At 39.5% G+C, this 19403-nt stretch overlaps 1 long non-coding RNA gene across 1 annotated transcript; it reads right to left on the bottom strand.

Moving 5' to 3' along the window:
- Nucleotides 1-2830: 2830 nt before the first annotated feature.
- LOC122798914 lies at nt 2831-18402 on the bottom strand. Its single transcript, XR_006364345.1, has 3 exons — nt 18370-18402; nt 10062-10063; nt 2831-2908 (listed from the first exon to the last, which is right to left on the bottom strand). It is a non-coding gene; the product is annotated as an uncharacterized LOC122798914 (long non-coding RNA).
- Between the last annotated feature and the right edge of the window lie 1001 nt (nt 18403-19403).

The raw sequence follows: 19403 nt of genomic DNA, 5'->3' as shown, positions 1-19403 counted from the left end.
ATAATGGTTTCTTTAATGCCGAAATTACAGATGCTTATAATGATACTTAGAAACTTCTCATTAAAAGCATGCAGAGAGCATCTATGCCTGGTATTATAGAAAACATAGTATAATAAAAGCAGTGAATTAAAGAAATTAATACATTTTGTCTATATACAGAGGTAAAAAAGCAGAGACGTTAATAGCTTCAAATAATGTTTATTCAGCATAAAAATGCTCAACTATTTTTTAGCCAACAGCGCATTTCTTTTCATCTGCCTGGGCACTGCTTAGCCTTAGCTACTGTCACTGAAGCAGTTATATAGTATGGAACACCCGCTAATTGCGAAAGGAGAGCATTTCTAAAGCTTTTAAGCAGGATCATTCTAATTTCAACATGGATGGAGTTATAAAAGGAAACATTTTTATTAGCAGATGAAACAGATCAGGGCTAGGAAAGTGACACAGCCTCATTTTCACTTCAAGGGATGGTTATAGGTTGATTCAGAGTTTCTTTTTTCCATATTGTGGACATAAGTTTAAATATAATAATTTATATATCAAAGTGGAATGCAGTTGAAATTCAGGGTTTCTAAGACATCACATCATTCTACATATCTTGTTTAGGCTGAACAGAGGACTGTTAAGGGAAGGCAATATTCAAGTTTTGGGATTAATTACTACCTCTGTAATTACTTGGTGAATGTCAGTGGTGAGTAATGTATTTATTTTGTAGGATATTTTCTTTGCTTATCTTTGCCTGCATTGTCTGTCAATTATCAGGTCCCATCTGGTCAAATTGGCCAATGTATTTCCCATTATTGGAGAGAGGTTTAGCTCAGATGTGCCAGCATTCCAACAGTTATCAACGGTGGTTTGAGATTTGTGTGTCGCCCCATACACACACACACACACACACACACACACACACACACACACACACACACACACACACACACACACACACACACAAACTTTGAGATTTGATTTATATACAAACACACTTACTTTGAGATTTGATTTATATACAAACACAGACACACCTGGGGAAGGCTGGCACAGGTTCACTAGTTATGCCCTCTTCTGCCCAGACTATAAGGTAGCAATCACTATCAACCATCCTTACTTATCGGCTACTATATGGCCCACACCAAAGGGTGACCAATCCTACTGTGTGATGTTACTATTATACAAATGGCAAGTGTGACCAACAGTAAGGCTATTGGAGTGGAGTATACAATGTCAAGTACCGTAAGAGCTTAAATAAATAAACCAGCCACAATTAAAAGGTTTAAATATATTTAATAATAAACAATAAAAGAATAAGACAATATTCAATAACTCAATGAATAAAGTGACAGAGTTCAGAATCGCAGGAAATATTTTAAACAACTTTGCAGGACAGTCTCAGATACAGAAAACATCTACTAATCTTGCTATATTCCAATTTGTCCCTAAGAGAGGTTACTTATCTCTCAGAAATGTGCCTAGAACTGGAAGTCATAAAACAGTTAACAGTTTTACATTTGAAACCTGTCATTTTACCTGTTTCCAGACAATAGAACTTCTGGCTGCAGTGTAGACATCCTGTCTTCTTGATGAGATAAACACAGTCGTAAAACAATTCACTTCTTTTCTTAGCGTTTGCAAATTAACTCTGTATGTTCCAACTTCTACCATTACAGCACACACCTGCACAGGTATACAGTTATTATACACATCTCTGCTCTTTTCCAGCAGGGTACACTGGTTACATTCTTGAAGCTCAGTACAGAACATACAGTTCAACACACACTTCTGCACCAGTAGTTTAAAGCACACATACTTATAGTTTTCTTACATTTGTAAGACAAGCATAGGAATCATATTAATATTCAAAAATGACATAGAATTATGTACAAAATAACATCTAGCTGGGCTGGCAGCCTCACAGCCGCTTTGCCCAAAACTTTGGGCTAAAAGGAATGATGATGCATTTTTTGGCATTTGGCTTGCAGTCATGTTTCTGGCACCAGTCATTTGTTTGGGTGAGACCCTCTTATTCAGAACTGTTTTATTAAGTCAAGTGATGTGAATTATTTGCTTTATTGCAAATTTGTTGGCTTAATTTTGGGGATTGTAGTACTGTAGGGCTGCTAATGTTGACATTTTACCTACTTGGGACGGCTGGAGTGGTTTTCCAGTGTGAATTGGTAGTATTGTAGTGAATTAACGACAGTGTTAGTGTGTGCCAGTTTTTTTCATTGCAAGTGAATTAGTTTTCTTGGGTATCATGCAAAGTACACCGTATTTAACTTGATGGTACAGCTCTGATTATGTCATTGAAAGCTGCCATCCTTGTAGCAGTAAGAAACTATTGATTACATGTTAACCATACATGTTCATAGCTCTATCGCAGTCCATCTGAATTTCATGAATTATATGAAGAACTTTTCAAAATGCCCAGTATTACAGGCACAAGTACAGACCAACAGTCACAGTAAATGTGATGTGCTTTATGCGTAATGGCTGTTTTGAAGACTAATGGCATTAGTACTACAAATGAAACAAAGTGCCTCATTGGCCCTCCTCAAATGCAATCTGGACAACTGGATGGGTAAGTGTAAATTCACCCCAGGGATATTTTTGTGTTATGTTGCAGATGTGAAATGATCCCTCCAACACCATTAACATATACTACAGCTATGGATAGTTTTAATTTTTATTTCCTTATTTTTAATATAAATTGTTAGCCATTGTTTTAAAAATTATATAACTAGGAATAAAGTAGTTAATAGTTACTCCTTTTTTACTTTTCAGCATGGCTTCTGCATTCTGTCAAAGCAAAACCAATATGAAAAGAAAAATAGTGGATGAAAGGAGAGTCTTTCAGGAAAAATGGACTGTTGAGTACTTCTTTGTTGAATCTAACAATAAAGCACTTTGCTTACTATGCAGAGAAGTGGTATCCATTTTCAAGGACTACAATTTGAAAAGGCATTATATTCAAATGCACCCCAAATTAAGTGAATTGCAAGGAGTGTGCCGTAGGCAGAAAATATCAGAATTAAAAAGAAGTCTTACATTTCAACAACAGCTGTTTTGAAAATCAGCTACTCAGCCGGATTCTTTGCTGAAGGCAAGTTATGTTGTAGCAAATTTAATTGCGAAAAAATCCAAGCCATCTGCGGATGGTGAATTTGTTAAAGAATGCCTTGAAAGTGTAGCAGACATAATTTGCCCTGAAAAAAAATCAGAATTTTCTAAAATCAGTTTATCACACCAGACAATCACAAGGCGTGTGGAAGATATAGCCAAATCTATTGAAAATACTTTGGAATCTTGGTGTGCAACTTTCAAGTTTTACTCCATAGCTTTGGATGACAGCACTGATGTTATAGATATGGCACAACTTGCCATATTTATTCGTGGTGTTAACAACGATTTCAGTATTACTGAAGAACTGGCCTGTATGGTTCCACTGAAAGACACAACGGAGTCTGCTGATCTGTACAAGGCAGTAAAAGAAACACTGGCAAGATTTTCCTTGACCATCAGAAACTTGTCTGGCATAGTAACTGACAGTGCTCCAGCTATGGTTGGAAAGAAGGAAGGACTAACAACACTGAAGGAAGAAGATGCAAAACAGATCAGTAATGTGCGTTTCATGAAGTACCACTGCATTATACATCAGGAAAATTTGTCTGCACAGACTTTAAAAATGGAAAATGTTATGAATGTTGTTATTAAAACAATCAATTTTATAAGATCCAGAGGATTAAATCACCACCAGTTTCAGGAGTTTCTGACTACTTTGGAATCTACCTATGGAGACATCTTGTACTTTATTGCAGTGAGGTGGTTAAGTCGTGGAAAAATGCTGAAATGCTTCTATGATTTACAAGATGAAATAAAGTCCTTTATGGAGTCAAAAGGAAAGCCTGTACCCGAATTTGAAAATGCAAACTGGATGGCTGATTTAGCCTTCTTACTAGACATCACTGCTCATTTAAACGACCTGAACCTGCGCCTCCAAGGGAAAATCTATTAATAAATGACATGTTTCAAACAGTGACGAAATTTGAAGTGAAACTGAAATTATGGCACTGTCAGATTAAGAACAATAGCTTCATTCACTTTGAAACACTGTCTGAGCAAAGCCACGTAAATACTGAAAAATATGCAGCATTACTTAATAGTTTATCACAGGAGTTTGAGAGTAGATTTCAAGATTTTAGAAAACAGCAACAACAGTTCACTATATTTGCTACTCCATTCCCAGTTGACATCAACATGTTGCCTGCAAACCTGCAACTGGAATGCATAGAATTGCAGTTAGATATGCAACTTAAAGAAAAATTTCTGCAAGCGTCTTTATTGGACTTTTATAAGTTATACCTACCCAAAGAAAAAATATCTGGCACTTCACGAACATGCCCTGTTCATGACATCTCTGTTGGGGAGTACATACATTTACGAGCAATTTTTTTCTCACATGAAGTATACAAAAAATAAAATCAGAACAAAAATTTCAGATGAGCATCTTGAAAATATTCTTCGCATCGCCACTACCTCTATCAAAACTGATATAGACACACTGGTATTAAAAAGACAAGCTCAGTGTTCACATTAAAAAGGTTATGCTCATAATGTTTGTCTACTACACAAAAGAACAATCCTGACTTGACAGCCTGAACCTCCTGATATGGACACTTAAGTATAACAAGAACTAGGACCAATAAGTTTGAATTCTGTGAAGGTCTGTGCCTGGCTGCACCCTTGTGAACAGGTTTCACAAATAAACATTGCCACTACTAATAAAGTCAATTATTTGTTAAAATTTGAGAAATGTAACAAACACTGGAAGACCCTTTCCAAATTTTCAGCAAATATTTGGAAAAACCTCAAATTAGAGATTTATAGTAATCTAAGGAAGAAATATAAAAAGGTGTTATCTGATGATGCTATGCCTCATTGAGTGGATCTGTGCAAGTCGTCAGCTGAAATGTGCACTCATGCAGATTGGAGAGGCAACTGCAAAAAAGCAGGTGTGAGATTACCTTGTGAAACTGGAGTGTGTTGTTGCATATTACCATGTTCTTTGTGGCTCCATAGTAAGTGGGTGAACCAAAGTTAAATGTGTTCTACTATCTGCTAGTCAGTGAAACAAATGTAAAAATACAAATTGTTCATTTTTTAAGAAGTAAAAGTCTCATCATTCCTGCAAGCTGTGCATCACCACTGATGAACCTACTTTCATCTTCATACCAGCCTGACCAGACAGCAGTGCAGAAGCAAGAAAACTTGCCAGTGCCATATTTCAGGGACAGATTCCAAACTCCAAAGCTAAAAATGTGCCTTTCCAAAGGATGCTCAGTTTGAGAATACCACTGAAGAAACTTCTTTCATCTTCAGGCAAGCCTGACCAGACAGCAGTGCAAAAGCAAGAAATATTGCCAGTGCCATATTTCAGGGAGAGATTCCAAAGCTAGAAATGTGCCTTTCCAAAGGGTGCTCAGTTTGAGAATACCACTGAAGAACCTTCTTTCACCTTCAGACCAGCCTGACCAGATGTAGCATGTCTTGAATAATTTCAGGGACAGATTCAAATGCTAGAAACAGAATACATGAGCGCTTTGGACAACATATGGCCATTAAGGACATGATGGAAGACATGGACATCTTTAGGAAACCAGCAAAATCACAGGTATGATCTCATACAAATTGAAGGGTTCATGCCTGTTAATTTTTTTTTTTACAAATACACTTTGATGTTAAACTAAGATGTTAGATTTAACTGTTTTTTAATAATTAGAATGAGATATTGAATTTTAGGGCAAATATTATGCATTTATTACATTTATTCATTGTTTAAATTCACCTACAATACAGCCAGGGGGTCTACTTTGGTCACCCGCGATAGCGATACAGTTAACTATGTGATATATTTTACATGCGGCCCCCAGACAATTTCTGTTGACTCAATGCGGCCCCTGCAAGTGAAAAGGTTGGACAACCCTGCCTTAGACAGTAACTCAATCAACTCTGATGTAATATCCACTGTGGAAAAATGATAAACTCTAAAATCTCCATTCACATTGTTCAATATAACCGGAGGGTTAGCAACCTGGTTGTCACCATCCGATGTAACATCATCTCGAAGTGTAACTTCTACAAGATCTGTTAAGCTAGGGTTAGCAACAAACTCAGGAGATGTGACAGGTACATTTACTCCAGACAAACAAGGTGAAGACAGATTCTAAAAAACAATTAGAAACCAAAGACAAGTCTTTATTTATCTGGTTTTGTGTTTGTTCTTCTGGTTGAAGTGCCCTGTCAGCTGTTTTGGTCTTGTCCCTAAAAAATTAGGGTCATTAGACCTCAAATTATAGTGACCAGTTTTGTTATTGTTCTGTGGAACCTCACATGGTCTAGGTTCAGTTTGTGATGTATCCTCCGCACTGGCACCAGAAGAAATTACGGTGTTAGAACTTAAGTTAGTGCTTATATTAGATGATGGAACCCTATGCCGTGAAGAAGGGTGGGGTGCTCTGGTTGAACCAGGCCAAACCTGTGCCGGTGATGGTCTAGGATATGCAGTCCCTTCTTTATAAGCTTTAGTGTCTCTGTCAATTTTCGTAATTTTATTATGCTTAAGTTTGAGATATTGATCAATACTTGAAAAATCCTGTTATAATCATATTTATAACGCTGAAACTCAGAGTCCACTCTAACAAGCTCATCAAGTTCAGACACTTGTTTACTCAAGGATTCCACTAATAGAGTATAATGCTTGATCGTTAGATCCAGTAATTCAAGACCTTGACGGTCAAACAGAGCAAGCAAATCTTTGTGAAACAATGAATTGTCTGCCAAACCGGTAGGATATTGGTGATGCCTTAAACCTTTAGGAACAATTTTAAGCTTAAGACATTCCTGAAAATAAGAAATCTCTAACTCTATAGAAGAAATGTATACAGAGGGAAGAATTACTCAGAACATCAACTATTTATCAACAGTGTACCCCAGATTTCCTTGTATGTTTGGTATACCGAAAATCCATAAAGATTTAAATGATCCCCTTATGCAACCTCTTGTAGATGATAGGGGATCTCCCACCTACCCTTGTGCGAAAGTCGTGGATGCTGTTTTACAGAAATATTTGGTTAAAATTACCCAGATATGTAAAGACTCTTGGTCATTTTTAGACAAAATTAATAAGCTAAAGTATGATGTAAGACACAATGTCCTTACTATTGACGTCAAAGACCTGTATACGTGTATTCCACATGATATAGCTTTGGACTGGGTTGACCAAATATTAAGGTTCCACGGTAGTATTAGTAATGAGTTGGATATTGTACATGAACTGTTGGATTTAGTTCTAGGTAATAACTTTTTTATGTTTGGAGGTAATTTTTACCTCCAAAAGGTCAGGGTTGCTATGGGATCCCCTTGTGGTGCTAGTGTTCCTAATATGGTCATGGCTCACTGGGAACATCTCTTTGTTTTCAATAACTGTGATTTTAAAGACATCATTTTTTATACCCGTTAATTGGATGCTATTTTCATCTTACTTGACGGTGACCATACCATTAGTCAGTCACTAGTTGATTACTTCAATGAAACTATGCATTTTTTGAAGTTCACTTCTACCTTCCACACGGAGTGCATTCCGTGCTTCGACATTTTACTATCCAAGGACCACCTTACTCAGAATTTTATATCCACTATTTATAGGAAGTCCACTTATTCCAACTCTTTTTTACACTTCTCCAGCTGTCATCCACTTCACCAGAAATGAGCAATAGTTAAAGGCCAACTGGTCAGGGCAGCCCATATCATAACATTAGATACAGATTTTCATGCTGAATGTAGACATTTGAGGAGTATGTTTTTACATTGTGGGTACCCTGACTATATGCTCAATGTGATTATTGAAGAAGTGACTGTTAAACGTTTAAACCATTTTTATAAGCCAATTTTGGATAGAGTGCACATATTTTACATAATGAAACAGAGAACATTTGCTCTTGGTCTGTGGTCACTTCTAATGTTTCACAGCAACCTGAGATATAGTGTGTCACCTTTATTACAACTTACTATTCTAATAATAAGGACTGTTTCCAGGTTCTGTGTAAAAACTGGGCATTATTTAAGAGTGATAATAATGTCTATCAGAAGTTAGGTGATCACCCTGTGGTAGAATATAAGAAAGCTAAGAATCTTAATGCTTTTTTGAACAATATCAAACTGGACAGGTAAGGACAGCTGGTATGTATAAATGTCAAGCCTGTAGCTACTGCCAATATTTCATTACACTCAGATCACACTTTTAAATTTCTAGTTATCGATCAAGTGTTTCAGAACCCTAGAGGTGGTCCAACCTCTTTAAAGTTAGAAGAATTAGAGTTGGGATGGCAGATCAGATTAAATGCATATAATGTGCCAGGTTTGAACGAAGGGTGTTCAATTAGTGGTGTTCTCAAGCTTAAGCGTTTTATTAGATGAAACACCTTAGATATTGTAATATGTCTAGTGTTTACACTACTTTATTGGAAGGTACATGTATAAAATGATAGGATTCATAACTTCTGAACAGTTTTTATTTATTTAATTTTATTGTAAAAGATAGTATTTTCTATACATTTTTCTTTAGTCATATTAAGAAATATATATTTTTGATTCAGTCAGTGTAGCGGTGCTTTTTATAGGTTTTAAATTCATTTATTGTTTAAAATGCTCTTGGTGTGATTAAAAAGTTACTGTCTTTTTAAATGATTTTATTGATTAATTGAAAAGTTAATTGATTGTGTATTTAAAACATTCCTCAGTGAGGTCTTTTTTATCTGAAGAAGTTTGTATATTGTGACAAACGAAAAGCGCTTAATTGGATTAAATCTATATTTTTATTATTTGGTGCTGTCTACTGGTTCCTGCCTTTGTTTTTTTGGATGAATAGTTTTTGCCTGCTTTCAATTTAGATAATAAATGATACAGATTTCAAACAGGTGATAAATTAAATTATTACCTTTATTACTGCAGTTGACAAATGTTTTCTAACTTAGTGTTACTTGTGTGTCTCTGAAGAACTCAAGACATGGACTTCTGTATATGAGGGCCAGCTTTTAGTAATATTTAAGAGGTGATCACAAAGGTCATGACTCCTTCAAATATCACTTCAGAGCAATTAAACACTGCAGTATGTATTAACTTGATGCAGGCAGAACTCCAGATTGGTTCCACATATGTTTTGGTGTCTTTTTTATGTATACATGCTACCGTCATACATTAGTGTTGTACATCTCTCTGTGTGATCTGCAGTTTATCTAAGAATGCTGCCTTTTTGCTGTAGTGTGCATTTTGTACTAAGCCTCGCTGTACTTTTTTGTGCATCTTCCAGTGGGCTCACAGTTCATCTGTATTTGCACATGATCCATGTCGGAACGGTCATTCATTTGCTTTATTATTGTTATAGACATGTGACATAGCATGTACCTTCACCAGTATTGACATTTGATTACCGGGAAAGTCCAACTGGGCAGGAATCCATTTTCAGTGGAGGTCTAGGGAGAAATGCTCTAAAAGCTCAGAAGTATTACAAAACACTTCAAGAGTAATAATTTTACAGTCTTTAATAATCATACAAAAACAATTACAGTTTAAATAATTGCACCAAGTTAGACATAATATGACAACATTGGTTAAAAATAGATACATGTTATATAACAGTGATTTAATAGTTTGGGAAACTTTAGCCAGTTTATAGAGAAATTAAAGGTAAGTTAGTGTAATACAAACAGGAATTGCAGTACAAAGTGAGAGAAAAGCAGGTTTATGCTTTATTAAGTGAGAAAGTCAAGGGAGAAAAATTGATAGAAGTAAGGAAGTGAGTGAAGAAGGGAGAGTAAGTAGATGCAATGTACGAACAGGTATTTTTCCACATATAGGTTTAGAGTGTATCCTGGTGTTGAGCAAGAACAGAGACAGTGTTTGGTTAGGAAGTCTTTCAGAATTGTTTTGAAAGAGGAGAGAGGGATCTTGATCTGATGGATAGAGATTAGGAGTTCCAGGCCTTAGCAACTGAGATAATAAAGAAAAACGTCTATGCATGTGTTGGTTGCATATTTGGGAGTGTATTTGTGTGTCTATCTGTATGTGTCTGTGTGTGTATGTTTGTAGTGTATGTATTAATCTTTGTGTGTGTGAGGGGAGCATGTGCATGCATGTATGTGTATCTTTGTCGCTGTTTTGTTTCCTTTTATCAGGCAGCTGAACAGTTTTAAGTTATCTGAACAAAACTGTCAAGAGATAATGCTTCTGTTTCATGACATTTTTTTCTACTTATCCAAATAAATAGTCACCTCATTAGTTTTGGCCATTAGGCTGATAATTTGGCATGGGCTACTGCCAAAGAATTATCAGTCCTATGTGTATAGCACACCATCCTCAACTTCCTAACAAGATGGAAAAATTATTGTTAATGGTAAGAAGAAAGAAGAACTGAGATGGATCTGACAGGTGGTGTAGCAAACAGCTGGATTTAATAAAAGGAATAAACTTGTGTGGTAGGTATATACAAACACAATAGAACAGCACTGTGGAAGATTTGCTGAAAATATCACAGATAGCTAGAAAGTCAAAGACATTCCTTTTAGCTTTGTTTTATAGTACAGTATGAGTCAGATAACTTAAGCAGTCAAATACCTGTAAAATTACTATTTATTAATGAAACTTAGATCATAGGATCATAGGAGATTACCAGGCTATTGACCCAGAGGTCATTTCAAGCCTATCTGTTTCATCCCAATCTAACACCATAGATACTATAGTCAATGCACAGGATTGTATTTAGTAATGACTGCCCATGTCCAGGAGGGTGGTGGATACTATCCCTGGTATGAATTTATGGTACCCCATCCACTCATCCAGGGTTCTTTTGAACAGTGTCATAAAGGTGCTGTGCTTCACATGAATTGGTAGCCTATTCCAAAGACATGACAGTCATTGGGAGACAAATCTGTCCCTCTAGCATGGCCTATTCAAGTTGCAGGCCATTTTCAGGCCCCTGAAATGGGTAGATCTGGTCTCATTTGATTAACAGATATGCAGCAAATTCATTAGGTTTGGGTCAGAGATTGCTCTGTAAGCAGGCAAAAGTCTCCCCTAAGAAGTCTATATGATACTGATTATAGTGACAGGGATAGTTAGTCTGTGTAAGGCACGTGCTGGATTCCCTTAATTTTCTTAGTTAGAAACCTCTGAGGTGGCTCCATTTTCTGCAGGTGTTTTCTACAGTACATGTCGAAAGGGGCGTTATACTCGATTCTTGGCCTGATTAATGATGAGTATAGAGGGCTTATAACCTCCTTTGCTTTAGAGGCGATGCCTTTGTTAATCAAGTGTGCTACATAGAAAGCCTTCCTTACTACAGTAGACACAAGGTGGTCAAAGTTAAGGTAGCAGTCTACTTATGATCTCAGATCTCTCACCACATCATAGGTACGCAGGGTATTGTTGTTAATTTGATAGTGTGAAGGGACATTGTTTTTACTGAAGGGAATGATGATGCATTTCTTTGCATTCAGTTTGAGACCGTGACTAAGACACCAGTTGCTGGTACGCATAAGACCCTCCTGAAGTACACTGACATCATTTGGGGATTGATAATTGCACCCAGTTTGCAGTTATTCGCAAACTTGGTCAGCCTCAGCCCCTTAGCTTTAGCCTGAACTTCTGAAAAGTATATAATAAACAGTAGGCGGCACAGCACTGACCCTTGTGGCATCCCACTGATGACAGGTCTCCTGGTTGATGTGGAGTCACCCACTTTGATAGTGTGTGACTGGTTTGTGAGCCAGTTGGCAACCCATCTTACAACAAAGGGGTTTACATTCAGTTTGCAAAATTCATCAGTAATGCCTTTTAGGTTATATATGGAGCTGTAAAAGGCTTTATGATTATCCTTGGATGTGATTGCTAAGTTGTTCTCAAAGTTACCCTTAGATGATTTGACATGTAGTCTTATTTGCCTGTTATAGCTGACAAGGGTACTTTGCCATTGTTTGGGCTGCACCTTAGATTTCCTGGATAGCAACTTTTTGCATTTGTTGTAAAGCTTGTTGATGCTGGATGTCCACCAGGCTGGCTTTGTTTTACTTGGGGCTCTAGCTTTTATTCTGTCTGGTACAGTTGAGTCTATACACTTATATTAGTGACTGTACGGGGCTTCAGTGTAAGCTTTGTTATTGTTACCCCCTCCCCCTAGGGGAGAGGCTTGGAATGCATTTCTACCTTCTCCTAGGAGGGTATAGTTTGCTTTGGTGAAGTGTTTTAGTTTGACGTCACCCTTTGTGAGTTCTGGTGTTAGTGCCAGTATGAAGGCGACTGATTTGTGGTCAGATTTAACTAATGAGGGGCCAACAGTTGCAGTGGTGCATCTGTTATGTTAGTGATGACCAGATCTAATACATTTGTTCCTGTTGTTGGGTCTGCACAATTTGTTTCAGGGTATTTGAGTTAACAAAGTCAAGGAACTTTGCAATAGTGAGTTAGGGCTAGATTAGGTTTCCCAGTTGATGGTGGGATAATTGAAATCCCCCATGACATGACCAGAGTGTTTGGGAATATTTGGACTGACTCCAGTTTAGTCAAGACCTCATGTGCATCATGATCTATGGAGGAGGATCTATAACTAACTATCGTGATGATAGATGATTGGAGGAATTTAAAATGAAACTGGATTGCATAGCTAACAAATAGGTAGATAGATAGATGGATAGTTAGACAGACAGACAGGTAGACAAATGTTGCACATCTCCAACAACCTATTTATCTCTAAAATTCTGTACTAAAAATTACTGTATTTGGAGCGTTATCATGAAAAGAACACAACTCTAAGAAAATTAACAACTGGTTTATCTAGCAGTTTCCAAACTTAAGTAAATTTGCCAGACATCCAACAAGAAGTACAGTATGCAGACATTTAAGTGTATTCACTGAATTTCAAATTCATATCTCAATGTGTAAAAATACTGCATTTGTAACTGCTCAAGCTCTGATATTAGTTTGTTTGAGATAAAAAAGACCACAGTGAAGAACTTCTCAAAAGCCGACTTCACACTTCTAAAGACTGGTGTGGTCTCTTTTAAGGCCCCCGAGCCTGCGGAAACCATTACTCAAGCCGCTGAATCACTTACAAATGCCTTCTACCAGCACCTACAGGACTGCATGGATCAGGCAATCCCAAACAAAACAAAGACTCTTTGTACCAAAGGCAAGCGTCCAGTCTGGTGGACCCCAGCCATAAACAAGCTCTACAACAAAAGGAGGAAGCTACTACAAGATAGAGCAAAATCCTTAAAAGGGAAGACACCTTTGATCATTACAAGCAAAAAACTAAGATCTCTCATAAAATCATCCAAGGCAAATTTTGAGAGAAAAGTCGCTAAGGACTCAAAAGACAATCATAAGGCCTTCTTTAGCTATGTTAGAAACCTGGGAGGAAACTCCCAGATATGCTCAGAATTAGTTCAAAATTATGTAAAAATTACTGAACCTACAGGCATTGCCAACATACTGGCTGACAGGTTCAGTGCAAACTTCTCCCCCCCTCCCCCCCAAAAGGTGAGATATCTATACCAGAGGAATGTAGCCCCCCAAACATCTCTAACGCTCAGGTGAGAACTGCTCTCTCCAAGGCAAAAAACACAGCATCCATGGGACCAGATGGTGTCCCCGGTTGTGTGCTCCACGAACTCAATGAGGAATAGGTGACTCCATAGTCAGACACACTGATGTCCCGCTCACCAGACTGAGTAAGGAGAAGGTCACAGTAAGCTGCCTGTCGGGCGCTAGAATCCGCCACATAACACAAGCACTCAGGTCTCTCAACAGCAGGTACAAGTACGACTCAGTCATTGTCCACGCTGGTGTCAACGACCTGAGACGTACCTCCTTGGACTACATGAAAAGAGACATTGAGGAGCTCTCTGATTATGTAGCCCAGGCAGGTATGACCCTGACCTTGAGCAGTATCCTACCTTCACCTAGAATGATGCCACAATACAGTGATAAGATGATCAGCTTTAATAATTGGCTTAAATTCTGGTGTCATTCAAAGGGGATCCAATATCTGTCTGCCTGGGATGACATGCTGGACAAGCCACGCTGCTTCGCAAGTGACGGCTTGCACCTGTCACCCCTAGGCTTCCGGATATTGGCAAAGGCTCTTGCCACCCCCATAATGCCTTTTTTAGGCAAGGCTCAAATTCTAAACCTACCACCCTAGAACACAAAAAAGTAAAAAACTAAAGGTAATGCTGCTCAATGCCAGAAGTCTCAATCTCAAAATGCATGCACTCGAGGCCGTTCTCAGTATGGAGAACATCGATGTCTGTGCTGTGACAGAAACCTGGTTCAAGGCTCCTGAGAGCACCCCAGCACTAGCAGGTTTCACCTCATATCATGCGTTCCGTCCCCAAAATCCGGACAACACCAAGAAAGGAGGGGGGGTGTCCATATTCATAAAGGACGCCCACACCTCAAGGTTGGTGGCAATGCACGATGCATTGGAGACCATCCAGGTGCAATTAACCATAGGCAAGACTGCTCTGCAATTTGTAGCATGTTACAGGCCACCCTCTCAAACTCAGGAACCTCACATGGCCTTCCTGAAAACAATGGAGGGGATAAATGTATCTCCAAACACCATCATACTAGGTGACTTCAACTACCCTAATATAGACTGGGAACACTACTCAAGCCCAAACACTCTAGCCCAAAGGTTCCTGGAGTTCATAAACTCAAATGCCATGGAACAACTAGTCACCATCCCCACAAGAGGAGAAAACATACTTGATCTCATCATCATGAACATGGGATCACAATGTTCAACACCGGAAGTATACCCCTCACTGGTGAGATCAGATCATAAACTAATCTCGCTGGAGGTCCTCATCCCGCCCCCACCTGAAATAAAAAGACCACAGTGAAAAACTTCTCAAAGCCGACTTCACACTTCTAAAACTAGTGTGGTCTCCTTTAAGGCCCCTGAGCCAGTGGTAAACATTACTCAAACCGCTGAATCACTTACAAATGCCTTCTACCAGCACCTACAGGACTGCATGGATCAGGCAATCCCAAACAAAACTAAGACTCTTTGTACCAAAGGCAAGCTTCCAGTCTGGTGGACCCCAGCCATAAACAAGCTCTACAACAAAAGGAGGAAGCTACTACAAGATAGAGCAAAATCCTTGAAAGGTAAGACACCTTTGATCATTATAAGTAAAAAACTAAGAGCTCTCATAAAATCATCCAAGGCGAATTTTGAGAGAAAAATTGCCAAGGACTCAAAAGACAATCATAAGGCCTTCTTTAGCTATGTTAGAAACCTAGGAGGAAACTCCCAGATATGCTCAGAATTAGTTCAAAATGATGTGAAGATTACTGAACCTACACACATTGCCAACATACTGGCTGACATGTTCAGTGCAAACTCCCCCCCCCTCCCCCCCAAAAGGAGAGATATCTATACCAGAGGATTGTAGCCCCCCAAACATCTCCAACACCCAGGTGAGAACTGCTCTCTCCAAAGCAAAAAACACAGCATCCATGGGACTGGATGGTGTCCCCGGCTGTGTGCTCCACGAACTCAATGAAGAATTAAACCCACAGTTAGGACAGCTGTTTAATCTTAGCCTCACCTCAGGATACGTACCCAAGAAGTGGCGCACGGCGAATGTGGTCCCACTTCACAAGGGCGGTGCCTCCACCGACCCTGGAAATTACCGTCCCATTAGCTTGACAAGCCTTATCTGCAAAGCCATGGAGAGGATCATAATGGAACTCATAAATAAAGAAATAGGGAACTTGCAGACTTTGGATCCAACCCAGTTTAGCTTTGTCAAAGGCAGATCATGCCTTTTAAACTTGGTTGACTTTTTCGAGACAGTCACCAAGGCCATTGATGAGGGAAAGGCAGTCCATACAGCCTACCTTGACCTGGCAAAGGCCTTCGACACAATACCCCACTCAGGTATCATCGAAAAACTCATCAGCTTAAATGTAAACCCATACATCACAAGAAGGGTTGCAAACTGGCTTAGTGACAGAACCCACAGGGTCAGAGTTGCTGGAGCCATGTCAGACTCAAAGCCTGTCGTCACAAGTGGTGTCCCACAGGGCTCAGTCCTGGGTCCACTCTTGTTCGGCATCTACTTTTCTGAAGTACAAGCAAACACAGGAGGGTTATGGCTGACAAAGTTTGCAGATGACTGCAAACTGGGTGCCATAGTCGAAAACACATCTGACACAGATATCCTTCAGAAGGGCCTCACAGAAACGGATAACTGGTGCCAGAGCCATGGCCTAAAGTTAAATGCCAAGAAATGCATAGTCATACCCTTAGGGAAAAACAAGGTTACCCCTAGCTACCATATAGGTGGCAATCCACTGAGCACAGAAGAAGTCATCAGGGATCTGGGGACCCAGGTTGACAGTAGCCTTTCGTTTGACACTCATGTTGCTAAAGTGGTTAGGAAAACCTTCTACATTGCCCACCTGATCATGAAGGGATTCACATCTAGATCAAGGGAGGTCATCGTCCCCCTGTACTCATCACTCATTAGACCTATGATTGAGTACAATGCCCCATTCGGAATGTATCTGACCCGACACCTGCAGCAGCTGGAAAGGCCCCAAAGGTTCCTCACCAAAAGGATAAAGGGTCTCAAAAATATGTCTTATGCTGCCCGACTGAAAGAACTCCAGCTCTATTCAGTCTCATACCGCTTGCTCAGAGGTGACCTGTGCCTGACATATAAGGCCATGTCAAACCCTGATTTGATGAATATGCTTCACCTCAAAAAATCTAGATCCCTCAGAACCACAAGGGCGGGAGACTTAAACTTTGACACGGTTATTAATAGAACGTGCTGGAGGGACAGATTCATCACCCAGAGACTCCCTATGCTGTGGAACAAAATCCCGGTACATGTGAGGCAGAGCACCTCACTGGCCTTGTTCAAGAGGAATCTTGACCAATGGATGGGGGATCGCAGATATACCCCAGGGATTACTTCAGTGTCACTGCTTGACAGAGGCACAGCAAAATAATAGGCATAGTTTTATTCAAACTAAAGGGGTGGCAAAAGCCAAATAACTATGGGCTAGGCTTATAAATGCCCTTAGGCAGATACTTTACTATGAACCTATGAACCTATGAACCTAATTAAACCTGCAGTTAGGGCAGCTGTTTAATCTTAGCCTCACCTAAGGATACGTGCCCAAGGAGTGGCGTACGGCAACTGTGGTCCCACTTCACAAAGGCGGTGCCTCCACCGACCCTGGAAATTACCGTCCCATCAGCTTGACAAGCCTGATCTGCAAAGCTATGGAGAGGATCATAATGGAACTCATAAAGACATAGGGGACTTGCAGACTTTGGATCCGACCCAGTTTGGCTTTGTCAAAGGCAGATCATGCCTTTTAAACTTGGTTGCCTTTTTCGAAACAGTCACCAAGGCCATTGATGAGGGAAAGGCAGTCCACACAGCCTACCTTGACCTGGCAAAGGCTTTCGACACAATACCCCACTCAGGTATCATTGAAAAACTCATCAGCTTAAATGTAAACCCATACGTCACAAGATGGGTTGCAAACTGGCTAAGTGACAGAACCCACAGGGTCAGAGTTGCTGGCGCCATGTCAGACTCAAAGCCTGTCACAAGTGGTGTCCCACAGGGCTCATTCCTGGGCCCACTCCTGTTCGGCATCTACTTTTCAGAAGTACAAGCAAACACAGGAGGATTATGGCTGACAACATTTTCAGATGACTGCAAACTGGGTGCCATAGTTGAGAACACATCTGACACAGATATCCTTCAGAAGGGTCTTATAGAAATGGATAACTGGTGCCAGAGCCATGGCCTAAAGTTAAACGCCAAAAAATGCATAGTCATACCCTTCGGAAAAAACAAGGTTACCCCTAGCTACCATATAGGCAGCAACCCACTAAGCACAGAAGAGGTTATCAGGGATCTGGGGACCCAGGTTGACAGTAACCTTTCATTTGACACTCACGTTGCCAAAGTAGTTAGGAAGACCTTCTACATTGCCCACCTGATCATGAAGGGATTCACATCTAGATCAAGGGAGGTCATCGTCCCCCTGTACTCATCACTCATCAGACCAATGATTGAGTACAATGCCCCATTCGGAATGTGTCTGACACGACACCTGCAGCAACTGGAAAGGCCCCAAAAGTTCCTCACCAAAAGGATAAAGGGTCTCAAAAATATGTCCTATGCTGCCCGACTGAAGGAACTCCAGCTCTATTCAGTCACTTACCATCTGCTCAGAGGTGATCTGTGCCTGACATACAAGGCCATGTCCAACCCAGTATTGATGAACATGCTTCACCTCAAAAAATCTAGATCCCTCAGAACTACAAGGGCGGGAGACTTAAACCTTGACACGGTTATTAATAGGACGTGCTGGAGGGACAGATTCATCGCCCAGAGACTCCCTATGCTGTGGAACAAAATCCCGGTACATGTGAGGCAGAGCAACTCTCTGGCTTTGTTCAAGAGAATTCTTGACCAATGGATGGGAGATCGCAGATATACCCCAGGGATTATCTCAGTGTCACTGCTTGACAGAGGCACCGCAAAATAATGGGCATAGTAAAGGGGTGGTGAAAGCCACAAAACTCTGGGCTAGGCTTATAAATGCCCTTGGGCAGATAGCCTAGTATGAACCTATGAACCTATGAACAAGGTCATGTCTGAAATGGATCCCTTTTATCCAGACAGCTTTCTTATAAATGCTTTTGACCGAATTGTATTTGACACTTTGAGTATTGCTGTTAGGAACTTGCTTGTTATGATGACAATCTTTTGGAATTCTAAAGATGTACATTTTAAATTCCTGTTTGACCTGGCTTTGGCTCCCCTTACATATAGACCTACATCTTAGAAACTATTTATCATTTTCTAGTGAAATTATCAGGGAAAGATATTGGATAATTCAAATATAGATGTACTTTGTCTATTTTATTTAGGCGTCAATACAATGGAACAGATGTATCTTTAATTTTTAAATGAAGTATCATATTGTTTATTTTTAAAGTACCATATTATTTTATATTACTGTAACTGAAAATGTTTATAATATAAAAAATAGGAATTGGTTCCTTCTGGCTTCATAGATAAGCTCAACCAATGTCTTCATCTTCAGCAGCATTTCTGCTGGTTTCCTTTTGGTAATGGTCACAATCACCTACTTCTCCAGTTGGAGGGCATCTAAAAACAGACCCTTTTTAATAAGAACTCAGAACTCCAGGCATGTGCAATAACATACATGAAGTTTTGTTCCCCCAGAACAGGAAAGTCATTTTTTTATATAATTTTTGTTTTCATTGAGGTGAGGGGTGCAGTCCAGAAACA

The sequence above is a fragment of the Protopterus annectens genome, chromosome 3.part1 (assembly GCF_019279795.1).
Source record: "Protopterus annectens isolate FY-2018-M chromosome 3.part1, PAN1.0, whole genome shotgun sequence".
NCBI lineage: Eukaryota > Metazoa > Chordata > Ceratodontiformes > Protopteridae > Protopterus > Protopterus annectens.
Note: the sequence above shows the minus strand (reverse complement) of the source record. Positions and strands in the feature narration are given on the sequence as shown.